Consider the following 18,209-nt stretch of genomic DNA (forward strand, 5'->3'; position numbering starts at 1 on the left):
GAATTATGTCACCGAATATCAACATTAAAGTATAAAACCTGCTCAAATTCATGTAGGCTTTTTTATATCCCAAGCACTACTGGTATTTTCAGTTTTCAAGGAGCAAACTGAACAACTGATAAAAATTAACCATCTGTTTCTCTGCCTCAGTTTTTGAGGAAGAAGCAAGGAGAATCATACTGCCCACTTTAAGGATACTCACACTTTGTTTGTAACCAATGGAGCTCTTTCTCCATGGGGGCCCAGCGAGTAATGCCTACAGACAGTGGCCTCCTTGGTGGTGTCTGCAGTCAGTTGATTGTATGGGTTGCCCTAAGGGACCTTGGAGACAGCCCTTTCGAGTGGACCTTCATGTCTGACCTCATGCCATCCCCAGTGGGCTACAGATAGGTATACAGGGTATCTCTGAAAAGCCTCAGGGCACAGTGGCCAGGGTCCACACTGGCCAAGTCATCATGCCCATCCATATCAAGCTGAAGAACAAGGAGCATGTGACTGAGGCCCTACACAGGGCCAAGGCAAGTTCCCTGGCCCCAGTATGTCAGCTGTGCTTTGGTCCTACCTTTTCTGATGCCATTCCTTCCATTGCTCCCTAGATCTACATCTCCAACAAGTGGGGCATTACTCAGTTAAATACAGATGACTTTGACAACATGGTGGCTGAAAAACGGTTCATCCAGATGGCTACGGGATCCAATACATTCTTAATCATAGCTCCTTGAACAAGTGGTGGGCTCTGCATTCATGAGAACCTCTGTGCTACCCCCTCCTTATTCATGCCCTCCAATAAATCCTACTTCCCATCAAAAAATTATTCATACTTTGGCTTATTGTATTTCTGGTAATTCGTTTGTTTGGTCATTAGTTCAAAACATGCTTATTGACACCCTTCCTTGCTGCCAGCCTGTTCTCAATCCTGAGAGCTCATCAGTGGACAAAACAGACAAAAATCCTACCTTTGTGGATCTTAACTCTAAATTGGGAAGGGAAGGATATAAGAAATAAGTAGATAAATAATTAAAATATAGTGTGTCAGACAGTCAGTCACACTAAAAGTATTATAGCTTTAAAGTTACACAATCAAAAAGGAGTTTACCAGAAGGTGATGAGAAAAATCTTGAAAGTGACCCATGTGGACATTAGAGGGGAGAGTGTTTCCAGTGTGTTCCAGGGACCAAAGCAAGTGGGGTTCCTTTGGTTCCCTGATGATGCAGAGAATGAGTCATTCAAACAGGTGATGGTAAGGATGTTTCTTCTGAAAAATGTATAAAATAAAAAACTTCATCTCAGTTATGCTTCTGTCTTAATTGAATGAGAGTCAAAAACCCTTTGGGTGCTGTTTTAAGAAAGCAAAAACCATCCTCGATAGAGACATAGATCATCCTATGGGCCTCCTGAACAGTCTGATAAAGTTCGAGTTTTTCAATTTCATGTTAAAGAATCCAGATGTCTTCATTAAATACTTTATGTGAAGATAAAGTTGTTAAGGTCAAAATACATACACCATTGCTGCTACCCCCATGGATGAATAGTATGAGTATATGATACAGATATGATACCTGTTCTCCTCCAACGGGCCCACAGATTTCTCTTTGCCAAACCCTTCCATATCTGCATTTCTGGACATCAGATATTCTGATTCCACTGTGAATTCCCATGAAACTGTTTGCATCTAACTCACTCATATGCTACAGTGTCTCACAGGAAAAAATACCACTGCTCCCAACAACTTTCTTCCAGGGATCATGTAGGACCTCAATTCAGTGATCCCTAGCTCAACTCATAATTTCTTGTCTAAGTTATTTCAAGAAGATTTTAAGAGAGCACTCATTCTAAGGGTGTTATGTACTCCCCTCTAACATAACAGTATGACAGACATCTTAGGGCTAGAAAGGAACTATTTAATCTAGCTCATCTGTTTGATACATGGACCCTGTTTTGTAAAATTTCTATCACTTAGTTTCAAGTTGTCCATTTTGTAATGGAATCCTCTAATGAGAGATTCGATTAATCTGGAAGTAGTTAAATCTAACAATTCAAGTTGTAAGCCATGGATAATCAAATCTAGCAATGTGCAAAAAGCTATATGCCATGAACAAGTGGATTTTTCCCAGATATGCAAGGCAAGTTCAACATTCAGCAATCACTGTAATGCATTAGATCCACAGACTAAAGAAGAAAAATCATACACATGTATCAATTGAAACAGAAAAAGCACTGATAAACATCTAATGTCCATTCATGATACAAAGAAAAATTCTCTCAGCAAACTAGAAACAGAGAACAGACCGTTAGTTGGTAAAGATGTCTACAGAACCACACAACTAGCATATTAATGATGAAACATTGAATGCTTTTTCCTGAAATAGGAGAGTGTCTGTTCTCACCACACTTATTCAATGTTCTCCTGGAAGTTCTAACCAGAATAATAAGGCAAAATAAATAAATAAATAAATAAATAATTGATAATGACTCAGTAGAGCAAAGACATCAATTTTCTCCAAATTGATCTATAGGTTTAATGCAATTGCTGTCAAATTCCCAGCAAGGTATTTGTAGACATAAACAACCCTATTCTAAAATTTATATAAAAAGATTCAGGGCCTAGAATAGTTAAAATAGTCTTGAAAAAGAATAATGTGAGAGCAATCATTTTATCCAATATTAAAACCTATATACATCTATAGTAACCAAGCCAGTGTGGTATTGGCAGAGGACAGACACACAGATGAAGGAACAGAACAGAGAACCCAGACAGACACTGACCCACACAAATATGCCCAACTGATCTTTAACAGTGGACAGAGTAATTCTATAAAATAAAAAAGGGTAGATTTCAACAAATAGTACTGGATTAACTGGAATCATAAAGAAAAGAAAGAAAAAGAAGAAAGAAAGAAAGAAAGAAAGAAAGAAAGAAAGAAAGAAAGAAAGAAAGAAAGAAGAAAGAAAGGAAGAAGAAAGGAAGGAAGGAAGGAAGGAAGGAAGGAAGGAAGGAAGGAAGGAAGGAAGGAAGGAAGAAAGAAAGAAAGAAAGAAAGAAAGAAAGAAAGAAAGAAAGAAAGAAAGAAAGAAAAGAAGGAAGGAAAGAAAAGAAGGAAGGAAGGAGAGGAAGAGAAAGAAAAAGAAGAAAAAGGGAACTCTAAATAAACTTCATACTTTATGCAAAAATTAACTCAATTGATATTGATCACCAACCTAATATAAATATACAACTTTAGGGGAAAGAGAAACAAAAGATAATCTTTGGAATCTAGAGCCTGGCAAAGATTTTTGAGTCTTTACATCAAAAGAATGATGTATAAAAAGAAATATTGATAAATGGGGCCTCATCAAAATCAAACAGTTTGGATCTGTGAAGTACCCTGTTAAGATAAAGAGACAACATACAAACCAGGACATTATATTTGTAAACCACAGATCTGACAAGGGACTGATACCAAGAATATATAAATAAATCTCAAAATTAAACAGTAAGAAAGCAAATATCCAATTAGAAAATGAGCAAAGTATATAAAAATAAATTTCACTGAAGATGATACTCAGGTGACAAGTTCATGAAAAGATGTTCAGCAGTGGAGCATTGGGGAAATGCAAAATAAAACCACAATGAGGTATCAGTGCACACCTATCAGAATTGGCTTGAGTGAAAACAGCCTCCAAACCAGGAGGTGCTGAGGAGGTGGAGAACTGCTCACTTGCACACTGCTCAGGGGAATGTAGCAGTGAGGCCTCTCTGGAAGTGGTGTGACAGCTCCTTTCAAAATTACAGACGCACTTCCCATATGACAATGCATTCAACGTTGCATTCTTGGGCATTTATCCCAGAGAAGGGAAAATATGTTCACACAACAAGCGGCACACTAGCATTTATAGCAGTTTTATTCATAACAGCTCAAAACTAGAAACAATCCAAACACCCTTCCAAGGGTGAACAATTAAACAAGCTGAGGTTCCATACCATGCCTGGAACAACACTGAGCAGTAAAATAGAGCAATCAGTGTAAGCAACAACATGGATGGATGTCACAGGGACTAACATCAGGGACAAAGACAATCACAGAAGTTACCCGTTGTCCCATTCCATCCATATAGCACTCCCTGAAATTATCATTTTTTTTAAAGATTTTATTTACTTATTCATGAGAGACACAGAGAGAGAGAAAGAGATACAGGCAGAGGGAGAAGCAGGCCCCCCTCAGGGAGCCCAATGTATAGGACTCGATCCCACGACCCCAGGATCACACCCTGAGCCAAAGGAAGACGCTCAACCACTGAGCCACCCATGTGCTCCTAAAATGATAATTTTATGGAGATGAAAAACAGATTGTGGTTGCCAGGTGTGAGGGAGGAGGAGGGTGGGAGGACCCTGCTCTAGAGGGGAGCATGAAGATCCCTGAGGTGGAACTGTTCTGAATCTTGGGTTGGTGACAGTCACTGAAACTACAGGGGATACAATTGCAAAGATCTACACACACACACACACACACACACACACTTCTTTCAATCTTACAAAAAATGTTGCCAAAAAAGAATCGCCACATGATAGCGTGTTACTATACTCACTCTACCATCAGGGGTGTGTATGTGCTTGTACGTACGTATTTGAGGAAAGCGTGAGCCTAAGTTGCAGACATGATTACTCTTTACTTGTTCAAATGTCAGCATGTAATCTCTAAAACAATAATGACTTTCTATTTCCTAACCACAGTGTGACTATCAAAATCAAGAAGTTAATATTGATCTAACCCTGTGGTCTAACCTACAGACTTTATTCATTTGGGCAATTATCCCATAATGCTTCTTATCTGATGCAAGATTCAACCTAAGGTCCTCTTCACATTGAATCGTGTCTTTTTTGTTCCCCACAGTCTGCAACCGTTTCATGACCAAGACATTTTACAGAACACAGGCCAGTTACTGTGAAGAACCCTCCCATTTTGGTTTATGGGATCTTTCCTCCTGGTTAGATTCCGGTTGTGCATTTTTGGAGGAGATATCACAGACATCAAGTTGGAGTCTTGCCCATGTGTAGTATATGAAGGCATTTGGTCTCAACTTGTCCCTTAAGGTGACGTGCATTTGATCAAGTGACCCCTTGATCAAGATGCTCTCTGCTATAATGTTACTATGTTGCCCTTGGTAACTAACAAATCACTGGAGGAAGATACTTTGAGATTAAATAGATATCATATTTTTCTTCTTCTTCTTTATTAATAATTTTGACAACCATTGATGTTTCTTATCTAAAGAATCTTCACTGACGGTTGCCAGATGATGATATTTTAGGTCAATCATCTCTTCTGCTTTCATTAGATTCCTACCACCATAAGAATGGGCTTCCTCTTCTCTCCCATTTGGATCCTTTTACTTGTTTATATCATTGAGCTATATCTCTGCATGACACCCTATCATCCAACTGAACGGACACCTTCTCATGTCCATGTTCTCCTATTCTATTCCTCTAACATTTGTTGCAGATTGTCTAGTGGTCTAATTATTTGTCAACATTATTAGGACTCCTCATACTATTTGAAAATCTTCTGTTCATTATTTCTATGCATCAGCACAGAGTTAAGCACCCCTCCCACCATGAACTGTCCCTCCTGACCACCACTACAGGAAGATTCTCTAACATCCAAGTCTGCTTAGGTTATTCAGGCTTGAAACACATTCACAATTTCCTGTTGCCTGCAAGATAAAACTCAAATTACTTAGCAGGACAGAGAAGTCCCATGTTTGTACCACCCCTCTCCATCTCTGCCAGCATCATCCCCTGTCATTTCTCCCACGAATCCTAGTTCAGCCTTTCTGCTGTACTTAAAGACCCTGGATTTGTTGCACCATTTCGTGCCTGACCACAAAAATTATTTCCTCTGTTCCTGTTTCTTTCCCCATCCTATGTATTGTGAGAATCTCACTCACCCCTTCATCAGTCATGTCAGGTGAATTATGGCAAATACTCCATCCCTGACCCTAAGTACTAAGCTGGCTACCCCAAAATCTGTCTTCACCTCTCTTCAAATGAGCATGTCCTTGAATGATAGATTCAACTAAATTCCTCTAATGCAAATCACTTTCTCCCTCACTTCTTACCCTTCCTTTGGATCAGAGAAACAATATTAATTATGTTTGTGTCTCCAGTGGGAGCACATAGTGGATACATGAAAAAAAAATGACTCAACCAATTAATGATTCAAAGGTAGAGATCAGTGTATTTTTTGAATTGAATTGCATTGAAATGAATGAACAGAAACATGTTCCTCCAGGAAGTTAAACTTCATTCCTCTGCACAATTATCAAAATTACCCTGGAGTTTTTCCTACAGTCTGTTGGGTAATCCAATTTAAAATTTAGACCAAAATATTTTAAAATTTAAAAGTTTATTGGAAAAAAATATACTTAGAATAACAAAGTAAGAACCAGGATAGACTGGAAAACATTAATTAAATTTACTCTGGGGTGATTTTAGAGGTCATATCATCAAATCAGAATGTTTTATTAAAACAAATAATAACCAAAGCTTTCATTATTATTCCTAAGGTCATAACTTCATAAATTCAACTTTATTAACTTCAAAAGCAAAGTTGGATTTATGGTTTGGAAATATTGAGAACATTCTCTCCTCCTTTGAAGAAGCTAATGTATCCTGAAAGCAAAACTTCAACACCACTTACAACACAATTCTGGCACTCTGACACGTAAGGAACCTATAAATCATCACTCCCATCCTTACAATAAGATCAAACTGAACAAATGACAAGCTGAAGACTTTTCCTGGAAACTAGGAGAAGGAAGGTTAGGACAAATCGTACCCAGAAGTCCAGAGAGAGGTTCATCCGGAGAATGACAGACAGGTTGAGCTGGCCCCAAATAGCAGCTGCTTAAGCTTCCACTGGTAGGAACACATTCGTTCTGATGAATTGCAGGAGGCTAAGAAGCCCACCGTTTTTTTTTTTGTTTTGTTTTGTTTGTTTGTTTGTTTGTTTGTTTTGTTTTGTTTTGTTTTTCCACCAGGTTTTCACAGTCAAGATCTTTTCTGGCTCTGGCCATAGGAGGGGAAGAACAACATGCTGAAGCATGCTCAGAACCTTCTCCACAACAGAAGCCCATCCCATGGGGAGGAGGCTGTCATAGCAGCTGGGGAAAGATTTCTCCCACTCTAGAGTCCCCTCATCTTCCCATCTCACTCAAAGAAGATACATGTTTCCTACCATCATAGTCAACACAATGAGGGGATCAGGAAGGAGCCTGGGTTCAGAGCAAGCATGTGGGGCCCAGGACAGAATGGGTTGCAGCACTGGGAAGTTATGTGAAAGCCACAGCCCCAGATGCAGGTCAGCACCAACACAAGATGTAGCTTGAATAAAACATGCCTGCCTTCCTCCAACCTCACTGCACACGAGCAGGGCTTCTATGTGGCAACACAGACCCTCTCTCTCTGGGGAGTGTTCAGGGAAGCCTGGGGTCAAGGGTTAGGCAAAGACGAGGGCACCAGGGGAACAGCAAACATTAAGCATGCACATGTCCTGGCCAGACTGACATAAATCCTCACACCAAGCCCGAGGTCCCTTCTTATTACACAATACCACATGTCTGGCTTCAACACAAAAAATACAAGGCATGACAAAGGCAAGGGATGAACAGTCCCCAGAACCAGACTCAGATATGGAACAGATGCTGGAGTCATCACCATACAAGAACTGTGATTAATATGTTAAGGACTCTAATAGGAAGAGAGAAAATATGTGAGAGCAGATGGGTGCTGTCAGCACAGAGAGTGGAAGTCCAAGAAGGAATCACAATTAAATTTGAGAAACCAAACTCAGTGAAAGAGATGCAGAAATCTTTGGTGGGGGGGCGGTGGTGGGAGGCTAATGAGTAGACTCAACACAGTGGAGGTCGAATTAGTGAGATTGCAGATAGGTCAGTAGCTACTTCAGATTGAGTCACACACTCAAATAGAATGAACAACACAGAGCAGAACAGCCAAGACCTGGAAGACTACAGATAAATGTTCTACACGTAGACACAGCTTCTAATGACAGCTGATTTCCCATGGGGTGCAGGTTAACAGTTCTGAAACCAGCACACATGCATACTGGAACTGCACAGTCCTGTGAATGGGTGGTGGGTGGCAGGAGAGGAGCCAGGCTCCTTGCTGTTGGAGAGGAGGTTACAGGTGAATAAAGGTGACTCCAGTGGTGATGGCTCTGAATTAAAGACATTTGCCTTGATGCAGATGCAGATGTGTGCAAATTGAAATAGTCATAGATAAGCACACATACTGATTAGTTTACTTACATGCATTCCCAGCTCCGCCAGCTGAGAACTACAAGCAACAACACCTCTGAAACAGTGAGCACACCTGGCACCCAGACCTTGGTTTCTAACACCACTTTCCAATAAATGGAACCAAGGTTTCTGGGGGAAACAACAATCTTTAGGACTGGGGCCAGTAAGAGACCAGAAGAGACAGAGCTATCTAGTAATGCTGGGACATAGGGAAATGCTAACCAAGAGAAAACACAAAACTGGAAATTAAAAAAAGAAGAAGAAAGAAAAAACCCACAAAAACAAAACAAAACAAAGAGATCCATACATGAAAAAGATGTATCAAAGGAACACAGGAGCAAACTGAGAGCTCCCAATGACCAAATCAGGTGCAATTTGAACAAGGAAAATGTAAAGTAGTGCTGGAATATAGCCATATCAGAAAGTAATCCAAAGAATAACACAAACATCCATGCATCCATAGCAATGTAACCAAATTATTGAATAAATAAATAAATGGGAGAGAAGAGACGAATTACATGCCCAGGTTTATGCAGATTGTCCCCCTCGAGAAGTTGGAACATGACTCTCCATCTGCACACAGAGCTGGAGGGAATAGCTTTTCCCACCCTATCTGCCACATAGAAGCTGAATCATTGTGGTAGATCAGATTTTATAATTATGCTAGAAACAGTTGACGATGACAGAACTTACACTGTCGGATGAAGTGGGTCCATCTCTCAGAAGCGTTTACAAGCATGATTGCATTTTGTAACAGATACAGACATATCGATGGAGAATCACCTGTGAAGGATTTCAGACATTTCCCCCTTTGCCCAGACAACGAGGGATAGGCCCTATGCCAGGTAAGCAGAACTGTCTGGCCTTTGACCTGTCTGACTGTGCCAGTCCTACATCATCCTGCAAGACACCTCGGTCCTGTGCTGGCCCATGACGGAAGAAAATGTTCACAATCCAGCCAAGCTTGGATTTCAAGTGCATGGTCTTCATCACTGCATATTCCTTTATGGGGTTCTTCATTTCAGAGGGTCATGAGTTATCCCTTACTTGTAGTAATTATACTACAAGAACCTTGAGTAAAAGACCCCACCCTTCTGTCTTTCTCCATGCCTGCAAGACAGAGCCGTAAAACGAGGCCCAAACGCAGGATACCAAACACAGTGGACACTCAAGGAGTTAACTTCACTTTCTTCATTTTATAGATCATCTGAGTTGAGCTGAGAATTTAAAGAATTTAAAGGGGTCACAATAAACATGTGATCCCAGAATATCTGCACAGTCTAAAACATGGTCACCTGCATCCATTATGAAGATTCACATTCAGAGATGCTTAACACCTCTGTTGAGCTTGAAGATTATTTTCCTAACATGAGTCAGGGGTGAGGGGGAGGTCAGCACAGCTGATAAACATGTGCTTTAAGCAGGCTCACGTTCTTATTCTTCACATACTGATTAGAGATATTACCCTTTTGCTATTATTCAAATACGGCAGGACAAGTGACCGCCTGGGGAGCTGGCAATCTATGAGCAGGTAACATTTTTCAGGCAGATGAGCCAGTCTTTTTCACAGCTGTGTCTGTACCTGCTGGTTTCATGATGTGTTCACAGCACCAAGTCTGCAAAGGCATGTCAGGATCTCATGTTTAAAAAGATGTGGACACGTGTGGAAAGTAATGAAATATAGAATGCAAACAGCAGTTTTTCTTTTGTCCCCACAGCAGGAGTATAGATGATGACAGTTTGAAAATTGAGTCTTGTATAGTTTTGTGCTCTGATATCCTAACTTGAAAGGGATTCAATTAAAAAACCAGGGAGGGAATAAATTCATGTCAGTCATCTTATATTAGTTTATTGTTGGGACTTATTTTTTTTTTTTTTTTTATTGTTGGGACTTAAATGTCCCAGAAATCTTGCCTACCATGCCAGCCTGCTGCGCTGGCCACATTCCACTGGGAGAATTTCTCTGGGGGTTTAAGGTGTCCTCCCACCAAGACCTCTCCGTGTGTCTGCAATGCACATTTTAGGGCTTGGCTTATGAAGCCTATTTCCCCATGAGCCAGGAATGAACCCTGAAGAGGTAAGACTTGCCGTGGGCCTCCCTGAGCCCTCTGAAGTGTGGGCGTGAGAGCATCAGAAGGAGGAAGAAAGCAAGACTCACAGGAAATACGAGTCACCAAACACTTTGTCATCATCAACTTGTGCCCACAGCGAACTGCGTGAATGTCAACCATCTATAAGTTCAACTGCAATCAACATAAACACACTAACCTTATCTGACTCTCCTGGGGAAACGCAGACATTGGCTTTCAACCTTGGATCAACTCTAGTTTTCTTGGATCCTGAAAGCAAATGAAAAACTTGACCAAAACATTAAAATATGAATATTGTTCTTAAATATGACAATACTATGCAAAAGCATACCAACATTAGTTGGTAACTATAAGCTGAGGCAAGTTATCTGTCTTGAGGCGGTTATACAGAGGACCTTCAGTACTTGGGTAGGGAGCAGTGCCATGCATTTCTCCACCAGGATGCAAAATGCTTTGGCCACCTTGTGTTATCACTGCAATTTACATCTTAAAACTTGCATCGTCTCTGGTGGGTCATAAAAGTCACCTCTTTACTCTTTTTAAGACCACTGTTAGAAAACACTGATTATCTTAATTTCGGTAGTGTATTTCTTCAATTCTTGATGTTTGAAGAGTTTGGATTACTTGAAGCCACTACAATTTTATTACTTTGTGTGTGTGTGTGTGTGTTTTTAATTTTATTGATTTATTTTACAATCTCTTCACCCAGGGTAGGACTTGAACTCACAGCCCTAAGATCAAGGGTCCCATGCTCTTCCAACTGAGCCAGCCGAGTGCCCCAAAACCATTACAATTTTAAAACAACTACAGTCTTCTGCTGCCAACAATTAATTTGTTTTTAAAAATAATTTTATTTAAACATTTTTAATTCTGGAGTCATTCAATCAAAAGGTCTTTAAAATTTTCTCATTAATAACGTTGTTCAATTCACTGTTCATGAACTGTTTACTATTTATCCTCAGAAAAAGGGAATACAAACAGCAGAAGTGAGTTCTACTAAAGGTTCAGATTCTTCATTGCCCTCTACTGTGCAGAGATGTTTGGGATTTTTTTTTTGGGGGGGGGCACAATTTCAGACATGTAAAGAGTTAGTTGCCAGAGCGATACAACTATGTCCCATGACCTTCAGACATACTCCTCATAGCTAACATTTTGACACACCAGCTGTATTATTTTCTCTTCCTCTGTGAATACTTAGAGCTCACCGTGTACTTCCAACAAACAACTGTACATAACACGCAGTTATAAAGATTAGAAAATTTACAGTGAAACGGGTTTAGTATTGGCTTTTTAAAAAAAATTTCCCAATTGGCCCCAAATACACTTTCTGGCAAAATAAACTCCAAGATCGTGAGTTGCATGCGGTGGTCAGGTCTCTCCTGTGTCCTATACCTCAGAGCTGTTCTTTGGCCTTCCTGTTTCACCGTAACATTTTGCAGGTGCCTGCTGACTCGTGGTGAGGCTGTGCAGGTGATGCACGGTTTTCTCAGTGACCTCTCAGGAGGTGCAGGGGCAGGAGGAGCAGCAACGTTCACGTGGGCCATCTCCCTCAGATGGTCTTCCAGGTGTCTCTCGTACAGCAGTTACTTTTCTCTATTACGATTTAGAAGTATCTCATGGGAGATGGCTTTAGGCTGTGTTTATATCCCATCATCCTCCAAATGCTCAACCCTTTGGCGAGCCTGCTTCAGTGTTTCTTGCCTGAAATATTCATTACCATGATGATTAGCAAGTGCTCCCTTAGGTTTTTCCGTTATTAAGGTATTGTCTTTTTCTCAAGTACCCTAGTTATGTAGCTGTTATTAAAGTACTTCAGTAGCAGTAACAGAATGAGAATTTTGTCAGGAAAGAGCCCTTATGTGAATCTTTCTGAACTGCACAGGCTCTCTTGATCCTTGTAAATCTCAGAGATCCAGTGGCCGTGGCTGTTCCAGAAGCAGCTGGCCCAGTGCTGACCCGGGAGCCAGAGACCCACGTGTGGGATTTCTCCCAACTCCATCTGCAACGGGTGCTACCATGGCATTAAAATCACCTAAAATCAAGGTAAAATGAGACAAACAGCAAACGCCAGGTTGCATGCTCAAGGAGAAAGTCTGAAGGGATAAAAAGTAGAAAGTAATGAAAAGCACAAGACTGTGGGCCAATCATTTCATCTCTGACCTTCAAACTCTTCCTCTGCTGAAGGAAGATATCGATGAAGTTTTGGAATATAGATGAGGTCCAGAGCCAACAACCAGGAAAGAATTCTTCACATGTCTATGGTGCAAAATGGTGGTTTTATTAAAGTACAGGGACTGGACCCGTGGGCAGGGAGAGCGGCTGCCCTGGGCCTCTGAGGGGAGACTGATTATACACCCAGGGGTTGGGGGAAGCAAACAAAAAGGGAGATTTCAAAAGGATCTTCATATGCTAAGGAGGGCCAACAAGATACTGGAGGCCTTGCCATTGTTAAGTTAAAGACTGCTTTTCCTTCTAGCAAGGCATTAACATTAAGAATGTCACACCTATCCCAGCCTGGGTGGGGGGCCTTTGCAGGATATCTGTTGTGCTTTGTCCTCAGCTAGCCCTGCCCCCTCATCAATATGACTTATGTCATTAGATCATCCCGAGATTAAACCAGATCCCATATGTGGTCTGACTAGCACACAGAAGCACTACAGAAGCTACATTTTCTGTTGAATCGTTGCCGGGCAGAGTCCTCATCACTGAACTCACCCAATCCCGTTTCATCCTCAGGACAGCCTTATCCACTGAGATTTATCTGTCCATTTACTGATGTAGAGGTTGAAACACGAAGTAAGAAGTGATTGCCCAGAGGCAGACTCTCAGGTTTGGGATTCGAGCTGGTGTGTCTGAGTCCCGAGCGAGGCTGGAAGAAGGCAGGTGCAGCAGGACCCGCTTGCCCACTGGAGGAGACTGAGCCTCGGTCCTCCTGGAGATGGAAATAATTATCAGGACAGCCAAAGTCATGTGATTAGTTGTCGCCCTTCCAAAATCCCTGTGGAATTTATCCTTCTACCACTAGCCCCAAGTCAGTTGAGTTAATGATAGATGTTCCACTCCAGCCATTGACAGAACTGAGGATTTGTTCAGGAATGAACTAAGCCAAGTGTCTCTCATTGTTTCAAATATAGATGCTGCTTTAGAACAACCAGGTGGTGCTGGTCTGTAAACTGAGCATCCAGAAAGTGGAAAAAGCATGCCTTCTCTCTTCATCTGGATGCTCTGGTCTCACCTCTTCATGTCAAGGGGAGAAACTCCCAATAGGTCTCTCAGCACTTCTGTCTTGGCCTCCAAGCTGGGGGCATCACTGCTAGTTATCCTTTCCATCAAAGGCATGCTCATCAGCCTCCAGAGCAGGGCTGCGCAGGGCCCTCCGCTGAGCACCCACAGGCCTGCTCTCAGCCCGCCAGTGTGACAGGAAGCATGGGAAATCCACCTTCACCTGGACACACGGAAGCCGTTACTGGAGGGCTTGGGGTTACAGGATAAGGCAAGGTTCACTGAAAAAAGAAATAAGCCCCTATCCCCAGCTGAAGCAGCGAGGCGGTGCCACCTGTCACCTCTGGTCGGTCACATCCTGGTCCTCCTCTGGCGCCTGGTCCACTGTGTGTTGTCTCCTGAACATGGAAGGTCATCCTTTCCTGTCTCCCGGGCAGACAAATCCTGGGACCCCCTGTCTGGGAAATACGCCCCCCAATGTGCCTTCTTGTCCCTGTAACCTACCTTTTGTGTGCCCTTCACCTGACACTCCTGCCCATGCTCTGCTTCTGAACAGAAGACAGGCCAGAAGACAGGCAACGTGGCCTCAGTTTGAGAACATCCCAATTAAGATATCTCTGTGGGGGGACGCCTGGGTGGCTCAGCAGTTTAGAGCCTGCCTTCAGCCCAGGATGTGATCCTGGAGTCCCGGAATCAGGTCCCACATCGGGTCCCCTGCATGGAACCTGCTTCTCCCTCTGTCTCTGCCTCTCTTTCTCTCTCTCTCTCTCTCTCTCTCTCTGTCTCTCATGAATGAATAAATAAAAAGTCCTTACAAAAAAAAAAAGATATTCGTGTGGGGAAAACATATGTATCTTAGCTTCATGCTGTAATCAGAGTAGGAAAAACTTGGGCAGAAATCCTATTTAAGACAATGCTGGGATGGGCGGCCCCAGTGGCTCAGCGGTTTAGCATCACCTTCAGCCCAGGGCATGATCCTGGAGATCCGGGATCGAGTCCTGCTTCGGGCTCTCTGCATGGAGCATGCTTCTCCCTCTGCCTGTGTCTCTGCCCGCCCCCCCCCACTGTGTGTGTGTGTGTGTGTGTGTGTGTGTGTGTGTGTGATGAATAAATAAATAAAATATTTTTAAAAAAGACAATGCCGGGCACTGTGGTACCCAGAGACGTTGGTAACTTACATCCTCAGAGTCCAGGTACAGACGTAACTGGATTTCCGTTTTCATGGTTCCCAACTCTGGCTGCACGTCGGAATCATTTCTGAAGGTTTCCAAAGAGACTGACACACCAGCTCATGGCAGATTTGCCCTCTGACCTCGAGGCCCTGGGAGTGTTCAAAGCCACTGTGGCAAGAATGTGTGATGTGAGAGACTGTCTCCCCAGCTAAGAAATACTCAAAAACGCTCAGCAGAGACTTGGATTGTCCTTGGTGTGGAGGCCAAGAAAATTAAGGCCATTCCACTTTAAGTTCAGCGTTAGCACAAGTACAGCCACCCCAGGCCCCTGTGAATAAGAGCTGAACTTTACCTTACTTCAGTTACAGGAAGAAAACAGCTTACAGCTTAACGTCCTAGAAAGCCCCATATTAGAATAAAAACAGAGCCCAGGCCTAGGGCAGGAAGCACCTATTAGAATAAGAACAGAGCTCAATGCCCTTGAAGGCCCCATATCAGAATGTAAACAGAACTTGAGGAATTGCTCCAGCCCTTCTGGAGGTCCCCTAGACCAGTCCTTAAAACTAAGCTGAAACCTACCTCGGGGTCCAAGTCCCCGCTCCACTGTGTTGGGTATACTTGGACCCAAGCTCGAGCTTGTAAATAAACCTTTGTGTCCTTGCATCGGTGTCGGCTCCTTGGTGGTTTCTTGGATTCGCGATCTTGGGCACAACACTTGGAACCCCAATTTTCGTTTCTGTTTTGTTGCAAGCATTTCCTAATATTGAAAAGAAACCCAGCAAAAAGAATGAAAAAAGAATTTATGTACATTTTTAAGCTGGACACTTGTTTGCTCACCAAGTCAGATTTAAAATGTAATACAGAGTAAAGCTCATATGACTTTGGGTCATTGAAATAAAGTAGCAAGAAAAGGACCTGTGTCACCCCTCTTGGCTTTATAAGCTGGGAACCTGTCCACATTTTATGGGAAATATAAGAAACCCACAGCACAGGAGCTGCTGTCTTTATTACCTGGACAGGGGCCTCCGGGAGTCAGTTAAGTCCTAGGGCAGAGCAGGTGGGCTGCACAATTTTGAGGTGATGGGTCAGGACCCTTGAATGTGAAACTGTGATCCGCTCTGTGCACCAAAGAAAAGCGTGTCATGATCAAAAAGTTTATTCTAGGATGTCAGGGGAGCTCTGGGGACCCTGCAGTAGTATTTATACTAAATCTAAGAACAAAAAATAAAGGTATGACAATCTTGGAAGAGGTGGAAAAGGCTTTTGACAAAATACAGTGCTAGATTAAAAAATTAAATATCAAATTTCACTGAATTTCACTTTTATCTATACAATCAGATAAAAAAGCCAGATACCTATTATAATATCAAATATTTCCATTTCCCTTGGGAAGCTGAGGATGGCCACCACTACCATTAACATTTACTCCAAGTATTTACTAAAGCATTTAGGTAAAAAGCCACGCAGATGTACAAACATCAGGAAATAAGAGGTAAATCTGTCCTTATTTGTGTACAACAATGATACGTAAATGATCCAAAAGAATCCACTGAAAAACAACCACAAAGAATGACAGAATTGATAAGGCAACAAGGCAAAAGGAGTTTTCAGAAATCAGCAGCCTGCATACCAGTGAGGACATAACCTGAGAGAGAGCCAGCTACAGGTGCGATGTCGGAGAAAAGATGCTACCAACAAAAATACCAAGGAAGGAAATGAAAAAAGGACCTTGAAGAATCCTAACAACAAAAACAAAAAACCTATAGGTTATTATTTTCATTTCCATTCCAGAGTCTATGCGGGAAAACCAGCAAGCAAACACAGGGCTGGAGGGAGTGCTAAAGCTGAGGCTACCTCTGTCGGACATTGACATAGATTATAAAAAGCCTCATCAATGAGAAGAACCCTGGGCTCCAGTACTCAGTGAGTAGACCAATGACCAAAGGCGAAAATCTGAAGTAGATCAGACATGTTCAGAAACATATTCAGAAATTTAGTATAAGATGAAGGCTGCAACTTCATTGCCAGGTAAAGTGCAAGATGTCTAGTTAAATTTAACTCCAGAAAAACAATCATTTTTCATAAACCAGAATGCCATTTTGACCTAAGAGCCATAAAAATCTGTCATCAATATACTATGATTTTTTAAGATTTAATAAATATTTTAAAACTCATTTTGCCAGAAGATTGGCAGCAATTAAAAGATGGGGAAATATGACAAAAAACAGCTCATTTCTGATGTATACGAATTTGTAAACCACTATGGACATTAGCATGTTGATGCAGTACAAATGGAGATGTTCACAGCCGGTGATGTGGAGATTCTCTTTCCAGGTATGAATCACAGAAACTCTCACTCAAGGCACCAAGAGACAGGCAGGATAATGTCCTTAAGAGTCAAATGTGAGAACAAAAGTTACCTCAAGTGTAGCGTGTAGCTGTACTCTACCTATGGAATGGGATGCCATGCGGAAAATGAACTAAGTTATATTAACAATTAGCTTCGTTGAAAAAAAAAATATATATATACCATAAAGAAAAGTGAATGAAAAGCAATTTAGGATTGTGGTTATATAGGAACAGGGAGTGTAAGAAGGCCTCACAATGAATTACCATATCCTTTAAGTGCGTGGTGCATATGTATCCCATGCTTTATTCCTTACTCAGAGTCTACAAATGTTTTATGTACTCAACACTTTAAAATTTACAGTAAGTGAATAATTACATGGAAAACATGTGTTCTCAGTACTCTCCGGAACTCCTAGCATCACACTTGCTTAGGTGGAGGGGTTAGGCGTCGTCCAGCTGGTCCTAAGGTACCAGGCTTTGCAGTCCTGCATGGTGCTTATGTAGACTCTCTCTCTCTCTCTCTGGCATCTGGTGTTTATCTCAGTCTCAGCCAAAACTTCCACTTTATCGTCCTTTCAAAATATGCTGGGCCCTTGGAAATGGGTGATGATTGCATCTGAGAGATACATCTATTATCAATATCCTCAGCAACAGAGGAGAAAGCAACCAAAAATTTACCTTTTGTATCTGGGTTACTGAGAAACCACCTGGTCTTTCTCCCTGACGTTTTTATACTTAACTACACCTACCATATCAGCCAGTGCTTGGCTTTCTAGAATATGAAGGCCCAAAATGCACAGACACCATAGTTCGCCTCACTTTGAATCAATAGTTTGGTGCATTTTATACAATTTAACATCACTCAGGAAACGAAGTTCATTTGTCTGCATTTATAGGGCTCAAACTTAAAGCATGTGTGTCCTGAGTAAGACTTATGCTGTCCCCGTAGCTCTGTGGTTAACTGCACAACGTGCCTACAAGTGTGAGCACCTGTCAAATAAATTGACAATAGTTCGTAAAGTTAGCACATTTCAAAATTAATTCAGGCATGGCCCCTGCTCTGCCCTCATGCTACCGTCCAC

The 18,209-nt window shown here is 41.8% G+C and overlaps 1 long non-coding RNA gene and 1 other non-coding gene across 2 annotated transcripts; one reads left to right on the plus strand and one right to left on the minus strand.

Moving 5' to 3' along the window:
- Nucleotides 1–200: 200 nt before the first annotated feature.
- Nucleotides 201–334, plus strand: LOC144289473 (small nucleolar RNA SNORA70). Its single transcript, XR_013357352.1, has one exon. It is a non-coding gene; the product is annotated as a small nucleolar RNA SNORA70 (small nucleolar RNA).
- Nucleotides 335–14,793: 14,459 nt separating this feature from the next.
- LOC144322694 (uncharacterized) lies at nt 14,794–15,896 on the minus strand. The gene is made up of 3 exons (XR_013388338.1): nt 15,790–15,896; nt 15,358–15,535; nt 14,794–14,946 (listed from the first exon to the last, which is right to left on the minus strand). It is a non-coding gene; the product is annotated as an uncharacterized LOC144322694 (long non-coding RNA).
- Between the last annotated feature and the right edge of the window lie 2,313 nt (nt 15,897–18,209).

Source organism: Canis aureus, chromosome 1, assembly GCF_053574225.1.
Source record: "Canis aureus isolate CA01 chromosome 1, VMU_Caureus_v.1.0, whole genome shotgun sequence".
NCBI classification, from domain to species: Eukaryota; Metazoa; Chordata; class Mammalia; order Carnivora; family Canidae; genus Canis; species Canis aureus.